Source organism: Gigantopelta aegis, chromosome 12 (genome assembly GCF_016097555.1).
Source record: "Gigantopelta aegis isolate Gae_Host chromosome 12, Gae_host_genome, whole genome shotgun sequence".
NCBI classification, from domain to species: Eukaryota; Metazoa; Mollusca; class Gastropoda; order Neomphalida; family Peltospiridae; genus Gigantopelta; species Gigantopelta aegis.
Genome location: NC_054710.1, coordinates 53,011,971 through 53,025,835, shown reverse-complemented (window position 1 = coordinate 53,025,835; position 13,865 = coordinate 53,011,971).

Sequence of the window (13,865 nt, the reverse complement as noted above, 5' to 3'; positions counted from 1 at the left end):
TTAATGTGTTAGTAGGTGTTTATAACACTTCACGGTAAATGACTGTGTTAGTAGGTGTTTATAACACTTCACGGTAAATGACTGTGTTAGTAGGTGTTTATAACACTTCACGGTAAATGGCTGTGTGTTAAAAGGTGTTTATAACACTTCACGGTAAAGGACTGTGTTAGTAGGTGTTTATAACATTTCACGGTAAATGACTGTGTATTAGTAGGTATTTATAACACTTCACGGTAAATGACTGTATTAATAGGTGTTTATAACACTTCACGGTAAATGACTGTGTTAGTAGGTGTTTATAACACTTCACGGTAAATGACTGTGTGTTAGTAGGTGTTTATAACACTTCACGGTAAATGACTGTGTTAGTAGGTGTTTATAACACTTCACGGTAAATGACTGTGTGTTAGTAGGTGTTTATAACACTTCACCGTAAATGACTCTTTGTTAGTAGGTGTTTATAACACTTCACCGTAAATGACTGTGTGTTAGTAGGTGTTTATAACACTTCACCGTAAATGACTGTGTGTTAGTAGGTGTTTATAACACTTCACCGTAAATGACTGTGTGTTAGTAGGTGTTTATAACACTTCACCGTAAATGACTGTGTGTTAGTAGGTGTTTATAACACTTCACGGTAAATGACTGTGTGTTAGTAGGTGTTTATAACACTTCACGGTAAATGACTGTTTGTTAGTAGGTGTTTATAACACTTCACGGTAAATGACTGTGTGTTAGTAGGTGTTTATAACACTTCACGGTAAATGACTGTGTGTTAGTAGGTGTTTATAACACTTCACGATAAATGACTGTGTGTTAGTAGGTGTTTATAACACTTCACGGTAAATGACTGTGTGTTAGTAGGTGTTTATAACGCTTCACGGTAAATGACTGTGTGTTAGTAGGTGTTTATAACACTTCACCGTAAATGACTCTTTGTTAGTAGGTGTTTATAACACTTCACCGTAAATGACTCTTTGTTAGTAGGTGTTTATAACACTTCACGGTAAATGACTGTGTGTTAGTAGGTGTTTATAACACTTCACGGTAAATGACTGTGTGTTAGTAGGTGTTTATAACACTTCACGGTAAATGACTGTGTGCTAGTAGGTGTTTATAACACTTCACCGTAAATGGCTGTGTGTTAGTAGGTGTTTATAACACTTCACGGTAAATGACTGTGTGCTAGTAGGTGTTTATAACACTTCACCGTAAATGGCTGTGTGTTAGTAGGTGTTTATAACACTTCACTGTAAATGGCTGTGTGTTAATAGGTGTTTATAACAGTTGACGGTGAATGACTGTGTGTTAATAGATGTTTATAACACTTCACGGTGAATGACAGTGTGTTAATAGATGTTTATAACACTTCACGGTGAATGACTTTGTGTTAATAGGTGTTTTTAACACTTCACGGACATGTATAGACAACCAGGGCGGTGTATAGGCGGGTGAATGACTGTGTGTTAGTGGGTAATATTAATGTTTATATCGGGTATTGACAGTAAATACCATTGTAAGTTTCTTGTGTAAGTATCATTATACATGTATTTATTAAGTGAAGTAATATTAACGTATATATCGGGTATTCATAGTAAATACCACTGTAAGTTTCTTGTGTAAGTATCATTATACATGTATTTATTAAGTGAAGTAATATTAATGTATATAGAATACTATACGAGTTTTCCCTAGATATCATTTTTACGAAACGAGTGAACTTCCTAAGGTATCTGACCGAACGAAAATGAGGTCAGATACCTTGGGAAGTTCACGAGTTTCGTAAAAATGATGTCTAGAGAAAACGAGTGTGGTATTTTATTTATTACCTACCTTCAAACAAATGAATATTTGTCATAAAAAAATTGAAATTCCTGCATTTCAAATATGTAAACATTTTACACTGTGGCGGAATGATATCGCAAGACTGTGCACTACGGTATGTCCCAAAGGTCGCCTGTTAACAAAATAGTTTGTTCTACTTCCGGGTTTTTTTAAAATCCATATTTCGTCCCCAAACCAGTTCGCTACCTGTCTGGTCGTCCCAGTTTTACATATATACATGTATATTTTTATTACAGAAAAAAACGAATGAAATATATAGTAAAATTTGTGGAATTTTGACAACGTGATTTTTCATGAATGAAAAAAAAAGTCCCGATAGACTTACTGTCCAACCAATGAAAAGACGTACGACCCTCGTGGTGCGTACCGTATTTGTACGACACCGCTATACGTTCACCAGGTGGGTGATAAATATCGGGTATTGATAGTAAATACCAATATAAGTTTCTTGTGTAAGTATCATTATACATGTATTTATTAAGTGAAGTAATATTAATTAATCGGGTATTGATAGTAAATACCAATGTAAGTTTCTTGTGTAAGTATCATTGTTTTTATTAAAGGGACTGTAGCGAGTTAGTAGCCGTTCTTAAACTGTCCTTTTGGCCACTCATATTAAATATTAAGTATATTTTCTTTTTAGAATAGTATATATTTGTTTCGTTCGTACGGAATTATTGGAAGGTAAAAATCCGGTTTTAGCTACTATAAATATTAAGCTGATAAAACAGAAATCACCTTGTTTGAACAGACACTGGTATTGTAGACAAGAAACGCTCGTTACTAACTGATTATAGTCGTCAAAGACTCCGTATATCGTGAACATGTCACAATGACCGCAAACCCGGGACAGCGCCTTTAATTGCATCACTGATGTATCCAGGGGAAATTGCCCCCTCATACAAAAATAAACTACCCGTTGTTAATTTTAGATTTTTTTTTTTTTATTGAAGGATTTGACCCATGTCCCCCTTTGTTGTTGGTCACCACCTTAAAACATTCCCAGGGTCCATCTTTGCGCTTTGTATCTTTAATTTCAGAAGTCCTAATATCGAACACTGATCCGATAAATTGACTTTTTCATTTATATATATATATATATAAATTGTCACACCCGCAAGAGATTGCGCCTTTAATTTCAAAAGTCGTAATATGGACAACTGTTAAAGCAGCGTTTTCGTATCGCTAACAATGTCCACAGCTACATGACGGGTAATGCAACAACTCGTCTTCATTGACCGCCATAATGCGTAGTTTCATATTTAATGCATATCATTGACTGTTGGATTTGAAAACATAATGTAGTGTTATTCAACTCATACATGGCGTATAGTAAAGGAAACAACGCTCAGTGGGTTGTCCTAGCTGCGTCCTATTTATACAACAAGTGGCTTACTATTCCCGGAAACAACCGCGTGTTAAACACATAGAAACGAGGTACTTTCTGCGGCATTAGAAACCTTTGTGTGTGTGTATTTTATCATGTCATGTCAGAGGAGGATCCAACACGGAGAACCACTGGGACCCGCCCCCTAAACATATTCAGTGCATTTTTATGATATAGGCTTAATGTATTAAACTCATCTTATACTCGTACGCTCTTGTTTCTATAATATGTATTCAAGTGGTATATAGGCCTAATGTATTAAACACATCTTATACTCTTACGCTCTTGTTTCTATAATAAGTATGCAAGTGGTATATAGGCCTAATGTATTAAACACATCTTATACTCTTACACTCTTGTTTTCTGTAATAAGTATTCAAGTGGTATATAGGCCTAATGTATTAAACACATCTTATACTCTTACACTCTTGTTTTCTATAATAAGTATTCAAGTGGTATATAGGCCTAATGTATTAAACACATCCTATACTCGTACACTCTTGTTTTCTATAATAAGTATTCAAGTGGTATATAGGCCTAATGTATTAAACACATCCTATACGCGTACACTCTTGTTTTCTATAATAAGTATTCAAGTGGTATATAGGCCTAATGTATTAAACACATCCTATACTCGTACACTCTTGTTTTCTATAATAAGTATTCAAGTGGTATATAAGCCTAATGTATTAAACACATCCTATACTCGTACGCTCTTGTTTTCTATAATAAGTATTCAAGTGGTATATAGGCCTAATATATTAAACACATCCTATACTCGTACACTCTTGTTTTCTATAATAAGTATTCAAGTGGTATATAGGCCTAATGTATTAAACACATCCTATACTCGTACACTCTTGTTTTCTATAATAAGTATTCAAGTGGTATATAGGCCTAATGTATTAAACACATCCTATACTCGTACACTCTTGTTTTCTATAATAAGTATTCAAGTGGTATATAGGCCTAATGTATTAAACACATCCTATACTCGTACACTCTTGTTTTCTATAATAAGTATTCAAGTGGTATATAGGCCTAATGTATTAAACACATCCTATACTCGTACACTCTTGTTTTCTATAATAAGTATTCAAGTGGTATATAGGCCTAATGTATTAAAAACATCCTATACTCGTACGCTCTTGTTTTCTATAATAAGTATTCAAGTGGTATATAGGCCTAATGTATTAAATACATCCTATACTCGTACACTCTTGTTTTCTATAATAAGTATTCAAGTGGTATATAGGCCTAATGTATTAAAAACATCCTATACGCGTACACTCTTGTTTTATATAATAAGTATTCAAGTGGTATATAGGCCTAATGTATTAAACACATCTATACTCGTACGCTCTTGTTTTCTATAATAAGTATTCAAGTGGTATATAGGCCTAATGTATTAAACACATCCTATACTCGTACGCTCTTGTTTCTATAATAAGTATTCAAGTGGTATATAGGCCTAATGTATTAAACACATCCTATACTCGTACGCTCTTGTTTTCTATAATAAGTATTCAAGTGGTATATAGGCCTAATGTATTAAACACATCTTATACTCGTACGCTCTTGTTTTCTATAATAAGTATTCAAGTGGTATATAGGCCTAATGTATTAAACACATCTTATACTCGTACACTCTTGTTTTCTATAATAAGTATTCAAGTGGTATATAGGCCTAATGTATTAAACACACATACTCGTACGCTCTTGTTTTCTATAATAAGTATTCAAGTGGTATCTAATGTTTTCCTATACTCGTACGCTCTTGCTTTCTATAATAAGTATTCAAGTGGTATATAGGCCTAATGTATTAAACACATCCTATACTCGTACGCTCTTGTTTTCTATAATAAGTATTCAAGTGGTATATAGGCCTAATGTATAAATACATCCTATACTCGTACACTCTTGTTTTCTATAATAAGTATTCAAGTGGTATATAGGCCTAATGTATTAAACACATCTTATACGCGTACGCTCTTGTTTTCTATAATAAGTATTCAAGTGGTATATAGGCCTAATGTATTAAACACATCTTATACTCGTACGCTCTTGTTTTCTATAATAAGTATTCAAGTGGTATATAGGCCTAATGTATTAAACACATCCTATACTCGTACGCTCTTGTTTTCTATAATAAGTATTCAAGTGGTATATAGGCCTAATGTATTAAACACATCCTATACTCGTACGCTCTTGTTTTCTATAATAAGTATTCAAGTGGTATATAGGCCTAATGTATTAAACACATCCTATACTAGTACGCTCTTGTTTCTATAATAAGTATTCAAGTGGTATATAGGCCTAATGTATTAAACACATCTTATACTCGTACGCTCTTGTTTTCTATAATAAGTATTCAAGTGGTATATAGGCCTAATGTATTAAACACATCCTATACTCGTACACTCTTGTTTTCTATAATAAGTATTCAAGTGGTATATAGGCCTAATGTATTAAACACATCCTATACTCGTACACTCTTGTTTTCTATAATAAGTATTCAAGTGGTATATAGGCCTAATGTATTAAACACATCCTATACTCGTACACTCTTGTTTTCTATAATAAGTATTCAAGTGGTATATAGGCCTAATGTATTAAACACATCCTATACTCGTACACTCTTGTTTTCTATAATAAGTATTCAAGTGGTATATAGGCCTAATGTATTAAACACATCCTATACTCGTACGCTCTTGTTTTCTATAATAAGTATTCAAGTGGTATATAGGCCTAATGTATTAAATACATCCTATACTCGTACACTCTTGTTTTCTATAATAAGTATTCAAGTGGTATATAGGCCTAATGTATTAAACACATCCTATACGCGTACACTCTTGTTTTCTATAATAAGTATTCAAGTGGTATATAGGCCTAATGTATTAAAAACATCTTATACGCGTACACTCTTGTTTTATATAATAAGTATTCAAGTGGTATATAGGCCTAATGTATTAAACACATCTTATACTCGTACGCTCTTGTTTTCTATAATAAGTATTCAAGTGGTATATAGGCCTAATGTATTAAACACATCCTATACTCGTACGCTCTTGTTTCTATAATAAGTATTCAAGTGGTATATAGGCCTAATGTATTAAACACATCCTATACTCGTACGCTCTTGTTTTCTATAATAAGTATTCAAGTGGTATATAGGCCTAATGTATTAAACACATCTTATACTCGTACGCTCTTGTTTTCTATAATAAGTATTCAAGTGGTATATAGGCCTAATGTATTAAACACATCTTATACTCGTACACTCTTGTTTTCTATAATAAGTATTCAAGTGGTATATAGGCCTAATGTATTAAACACATCCTATACTCGTACGCTCTTGTTTTCTATAATAAGTATTCAAGTGGTATATAGGCCTAATGTATTAAACACATCTTATACTCGTACACTCTTGTTTTCTATAATAAGTATTCAAGTGGTATATAGGCCTAATGTATTAAACACATCCTATACTCGTACGCTCTTGTTTTCTATAATAAGTATTCAAGTGGTATATAGGCCTAATGTATTAAACACATCCTATACTCGTACGCTCTTGCTTTCTATAATAAGTATTCAAGTGGTATATAGGCCTAATGTATTAAACACATCCTATACTCGTACGCTCTTGTTTTCTATAATAAGTATTCAAGTGGTATATAGGCCTAATGTATTAAATACATCCTATACTCGTACACTCTTGTTTTCTATAATAAGTATTCAAGTGGTATATAGGCCTAATGTATTAAACACATCCTATACGCGTACGCTCTTGTTTTCTATAATAAGTATTCAAGTGGTATATAGGCCTAATGTATTAAACACATCTTATACTCGTACGCTCTTGTTTTCTATAATAAGTATTCAAGTGGTATATAGGCCTAATGTATTAAACACATCCTATACTCGTACGCTCTTGTTTTCTATAATAAGTATTCAAGTGGTATATAGGCCTAATGTATTAAACACATCCTATACTAGTACGCTCTTGTTTCTATAATAAGTATTCAAGTGGTATATAGGCCTAATGTATTAAACACATCTTATACTCGTACGCTCTTGTTTTCTATAATAAGTATTCAAGTGGTATATAGGCCTAATGTATTAAACACATCTTATACTCGTACGCTCTTGTTTTCTATAATAAGTATTCAAGTGGTATATAGGCCTAATGTATTAAACACATCTTATACTCGTACACTCTTGTTTTCTATAATAAGTATTCAAGTGGTATATAGGCCTAATGTATTAAACACATCCTATACTCGTACGCTCTGGTTTTCTATGATAAGTATTCAAGTGGTATATAGGCCTAATGTATTAAACACATCCTATACTCGTACGCTCTTGTTTTCTATGATAAGTATTCAAGTGGTATATAGGCCTAATGTATTAAACACATCCTATACTCGTACACTCTTGTTTTCTATAATAAGTATTCAAGTGGTATATAGGCCTAATGTATTAAACACATCTTATACTCGTACGCTCTTGTTTTCTATAATAAGTATTCAAGTGGTATATAGGCCTAATGTATTAAACACATCCTATACTCGTACGCTCTTGTTTCTATAATAAGTATTCAAGTGGTATATAGGCCTAATGTATTAAACACATCCTATACTCGTACGCTCTTGTTTTCTATAATAAGTATTCAAGTGGTATATAGGCCTAATGTATTAAACACATCCTATACTCGTACACTCTTGTTTTCTATAATAAGTATTCAAGTGGTATATAGGCCTAATGTATTAAACACAACCTATCCTCGTACGCTCTTGTTTCTATAATAAATATTCAAGTGGTATATAGGCCTAATGTATGAAACACATCTTATACTCGTACACTCTTGTTTTCTATAATAAGTATTCAAGTGGTATATAGGCCTAATGTATTAAACACATCCTATACTCGTACGCTCTTGTTTTCTATAATAAGTATTCAAGTGGTATATAGGCCTAATGTATTAAACACATCCTATACTCGTACGCTCTTGTTTTCTATAATAAGTATTCAAGTGGTATATAGGCCTAATGTATTAAACACATCCTATACTCGTACACTCTTGTTTTCTATAATAAGTATTCAAGTGGTATATAGTCCTAATGTATTAAAAACATCTTATACTCGTACGCTCTTGTTTCTATAATAAGTATTCAAGTGGTATATAGGCCTAATGTATTAAACACATCTTATACTCGTACGCTCTTGTTTTCTATGATAAGTATTCAAGTGGTATATAGGCCTAATGTATTAAACACATCCTATACTCGTACACTCTTGTTTTCTATGATAAGTATTCAAGTGGTATATAGGCCTAATGTATTAAACACATCTTATACTCGTACACTCTTCTTTTCTATGATAAGTATTCAAGTGGTATATAGGCCTAATGTATTAAACTCATCTTATACTCGTACACTCTTGTTTTCTATGATAAGTATTCAAGTGGTATATAGGCCTAATGTATTAAACACATCTTATACTCGTACACTCTTGTTTTCTATAATAAGTATTCAAGTGGTATATAGGCCTAATGTATTAAACTCATCTTATACTCTTACGCTCTTGTTTCTATAATAAGTATTCAAGTGGTATATAGGCCTAATGTATTAAACACATCTTTTACTCTTACGCTCTTGTTTCTATAATAAGTATTCAAGTGGTATATAGGCCTAATGTATTAAACACATCTTATACTCTTACACTCTTGTTTTCTATAATAAGTATTCAAGTGGTATATAGGCCTAATGTATTAAATACATCCTATGCTCTTCTTTTTATTATAAGTATTCAAGTGATATATAGGCCTAATGTAAAAAAACATATATTACACTCTTCTTTTTATAATAAGTATTCAAGTGATATATAGGCCTGATGTAATAAAACATATATTATACTCTTCTTTTTATAATAAGTATTCAAGGGATATATAGGTCTGATGTAATAAAACACATCGTATACTCTTCTGTTTCATAATAAGTATTCAAGTGATATATAGGCCTAATGTAATAAACATATATTATACTCTTCTTTTTATAATAAGTATTCAAGTGATATATAGGCCTAATGTAATAAAACATATATTATACTCGTCTGTATCAACTTTAATCGTAGAGCGCTCGCCCGAGGTGCTTGCGTCGTAGGATCGAACCACTGTAGTGGACCCATTCTCTAATTGGTATTTTACCCTGTCCAAACCAGTGAACCACGACTGGTATATCAAAGAGCTTGGTATGTGCTGTCCTGTCTATGGGAAAGTGTATGTAAAAGATTCTGTTTTTAATGGAAAAATATAGCTAGTTTCCTCTTTGACTACGAGTCAAAAATTAACAAATATCTGACATCCAATACACAGCAATAGTCGATAATTAAGAAATCAATGTACTCTAGTGATGTCTTAACCCCCCCCCCCCCCCTAAAAAAACCAAACAAACAAAAAAGAAATAAAAAAACCCCCAAAAAAACCCCCCAAAAAACCCCAAAACAAAAAAACAAACAAAACAACAACAACAAAAGACCCACCTTTATTTGTAGATACTACATATAGGAGCGAGTTGGTAATTCTGACACGTAGTCATCAGAGGAAGCTGGCTACATGTTTCTACTAGCAGCAAGGGATCTGTTATATGTACTTCCCACAGACAGGATAGCACATGTTTCTACTAGCAGCAAGGGATCTGTTATATGTACTTCCCACAGACAGGATAGCACATGTTTCTACTAGCAGCAAGGGATCTGTTATATGTACTTCCCACAGACAGGATAGCAGATGTTTGTACTAGCAGCAAAGGATCTGTTATATGTACTTCCCACAGACAGGATAGCACATATTTTCACTAGCAGCAAGGGATCTGTTATATGTACTTCCCACAGACAGGATAGCACATGTTTTCACTAGCAGCAAGGGATCTGTTATATGTACTTCCCACAGACAGGATAGCACATGTTTTCACTAGCAGCAAGGGATCTGTTATATGTACTTCCCACAGACAGGATAGCACATGTTTCTACTAGCAGCAAGGGATATGTTATATGCACTTCCCACAGACAGGATAGCACATGTTTTCACTAGCAGCAAGGGATCTGTTATATGTACTTCCCACAGACAGGATAGCACATGTTTCTACTAGCAGCAAGGGATATGTTATATGTACTTCCCACAGACAGGATAGCACATATTTCTACTAGCAGCAAGGGATCTGTTATATGTACTTCCCACAGACAGGATAGCACATATTTCTACTAGCAGCAAGGGATCTGTTATATGTACTTCCCACAGACAGGATAGCACATGTTTCTACTAGCAGCAAGGGATCTGTTATATGTACTTCCCACAGACAGGATAGCACATATTTCTACTAGCAGCAAGGGATGTGTTATATGTACTTCCCACAGACAGGATAGCACATGTTTCTACTAGCAGCAAGGGATCTGTTATATGTACTTCCCACAGACAGGATAGCACATGTTTCTACTAGCAGCAAGGGATCTGTTATATGTACTTCCCACAGACAGGATAGCAGATGTTTCTTCTAGCAGCAAGGGCTCTGTTATATGTACTTCCCACATACAGGATAGCACATGTTTCCACTAGAAGCAAGGGATCTGTTATATGTACTTCCCACAGACAGGATAGCACATGTTTCCACTAGCAGCAAGGGATCTGTTATATGTACTTCCCACAGACAGGATAGCACATGTTTCTACTATCAGCAAGGGATCTGTTATATGTACTTCCCACAGACAGGATAGCACATGTTTTCACTAGCAGCAAGGGATCTGTTATATGTACTTCCCACAGACAGGATAGCACATGTTTTCACTAGCAGCAAGGGATCTGTTATATGTACTTCCCACAGACAGGATAGCACATGTTTTCACTAGCAGCAAGGGATCTGTTATATGTACTTCCCACAGACAGGATAGCACATGTTTTCACTAGCAGCAAGGGATCTGTTATATGTACTTCCCACAGACAGGATAGCAGATGTTTCTACTAGCAGCAAAGGATCTGTTATATGTACTTCCCACAGACAGGATGCCGCTGTATTTGATATACCAGTCGTAGAACACTGGTTGGGATGGGGGGAAACAATCGGAGAATGGGTCCACCGAGGAGGTTCGATCCTGCGACCAACTCGCCCCAGCCAAACGGTCTACCGGCTGAGCTAGAAGCCGGACAGTCGCTATGTTATAAGCACGCTAAGTCTGAACGTTGGAGTCAATACTTGGTTAACTCGATACTTTTGTGTAGTCTCCACGATATCCACACAACGGTGCGCGACTGTACTTACCAGGCAAAGAAGTTGGCTTTGTTTAACATTACCACTAGAGCACATTGATTTATGTCAAAACAAAGAAACGACAGATAAAATAAACAAAGAAAACAAACAATGGTACACACCTACTAAATATTTATTTTCTTGCATTATATATAATTTCCAACAACAAACGAAAGAACACCAACATGTCTGAGTCACTGCTGTTCGGTCTTTGTGTGTCTTATTCTAACACGGGTCAGCAAGACGAAATTACACTGAAACAACAACAACAACAAAAGAAAACAACAACACTAACAAAATATCCTGCCCCGAAAAAGCCTTACAAACGAACAACCCAATATAAAACGACGACAAAAAAATAAAAAAATAAAAACAAAAAAAATAAAAATAAAAATAAAAAATAAAATAAAAATGAAAATAAATAAATAAATAAATAAACAAACAAACAAACAAACAAACAAACAAACAAACAAACAAACAACAAACAAACAAACAAACAAACAAACAAAAATAATAATAATAAATAAATACATAAATGCATAAATAAGAAGAGTCCAACGGAGCTGAGCTATTTAATTTCCAGTTGTCAGTAGTAGACAATTCATCAATTTGTAAAGACTACTTAATGTTAAATTTAGTATTTAATTTTCAGTTGTCAGTAGTAGACAATTCGTCAATTTGTAAAGACCACTTAATGTTAAATTTAGTATTTAATTTTCAGTTGTCAGTAGTAGACAATTCGTCAATTTGTAAAGACCACTTAATGTTAAATTTAGTATTTAATTTTCAGTTGTCAGTAGTAGACAATTCGTCAATTTGTAAAGACCACTTAATGTTAAATTCAGTATTTAATTTTCAGCTGTCAGTAGTAGACAATTCGTCAATTTGTAAAGACCACTTAATGTTAAATTTAGTATTTAATTTCCAGTTGTCAGTAGTAGACAATTCGTCAATTTGTGAAGACCACTTAATGTTAAATTTAGTATTTAATTTTCAGCTGTCAGTAGTAGACAATTCGTCAATTTGTAAAGACCACTTAATGTTAAATTTAGTATTTAATTTCCAGTTGTCAGTAGTAGACAATTCGTCAATTTGTAAAGACCACTTAATGTTAAATTTAGTATTTAATTTCCAGTTGTCAGTAGTAGACAATTCGTCAATTTATAAAGACCACTTAATGTTAAATTTAGTATTTAATTTCCAGTTGTCAGTAGTAGACAATTTGTCAATTTGTAAAGATCACTTAATGTTAAATTTAGTACTTAATTTCCAGTTGTCAGTAGTAGACAATTCGTCAATTTGTAAAGACCACTTAATGTTAAATTTAGTATTTAATTTCCAGTTGTCAGTAGTAGGCAATTCGTCAATTTGTAAAGATCACTTAATGTTAAATTTAGTATTTAATTTCCAGTTGTCAGTAGTAGACAATTCGTCAATTTGTAAAGATCACTTAATGTTAAATTTAGTATTTAATTTCCAGTTGTCAGTAGTAGACAATTCGTCAATTTGTAAAGATCACTTAATGTTAAATTTAGTATTTAATTTTAAAAATTATCTCGCCATTAGTGTAAATATTGGCCGAGAGTTTAACGACACCACTAGATCACATTGATTTGTTAATCATCGGCTATTGGATATCGTTCTGACATAGTGTTAGAGAAGAAACCCGCTACATTTTTCCATTAGTAGCTAGGGCTCTTTTACATTCACCATCCCACAGACCGGATAGCACAAATGGTATGCCGTACCACGGGCCTTTGATATACCAGTCGCGGTGCACTGGCTGGAACGAGAAATCGCCCAGTGGGCCCCACCGACAGGGGATCGATCCTAAACCGACTGCACATCAGCCGAACGCTCTACCAACCCCCCCCCCCCCAGCTCATGCCAAAGACAGAAAAAGAAAACGAAGAAAAACAGGTGAACCCCGACCCTACCAATTAATCTGCTCTCATATAGTAGGGCGAGGCGTATCCCAGTGGTACAGCGCTCGCTTGATGCACGGTCGGTTTGGGATCGATCTCCGTCAGTGAGCCCATTGCGCTATTTCTCGCTCCAGCCAGTGCACCACGACTGGTACATCAAAGGTCGTGGTATGTGCTATCCTGCCTATGGGATGGTGCATATAAAAGATCCCTTGCTACTAATCGAAAAGAGTAGCCCATGAAGTGGCGACAGCGGGTTTCCTCTCTCAATATCTGTGTGGTCCTTAACCATATGTCCGACGCCATATAACCGTAAATAAAATGTGTTGAGTGCGTCGTTAAATAAAACATTTCCTTCCTTCCTTCCACATGTAATAAAACTTGGTCGTGTGCTACTGGTCGTGT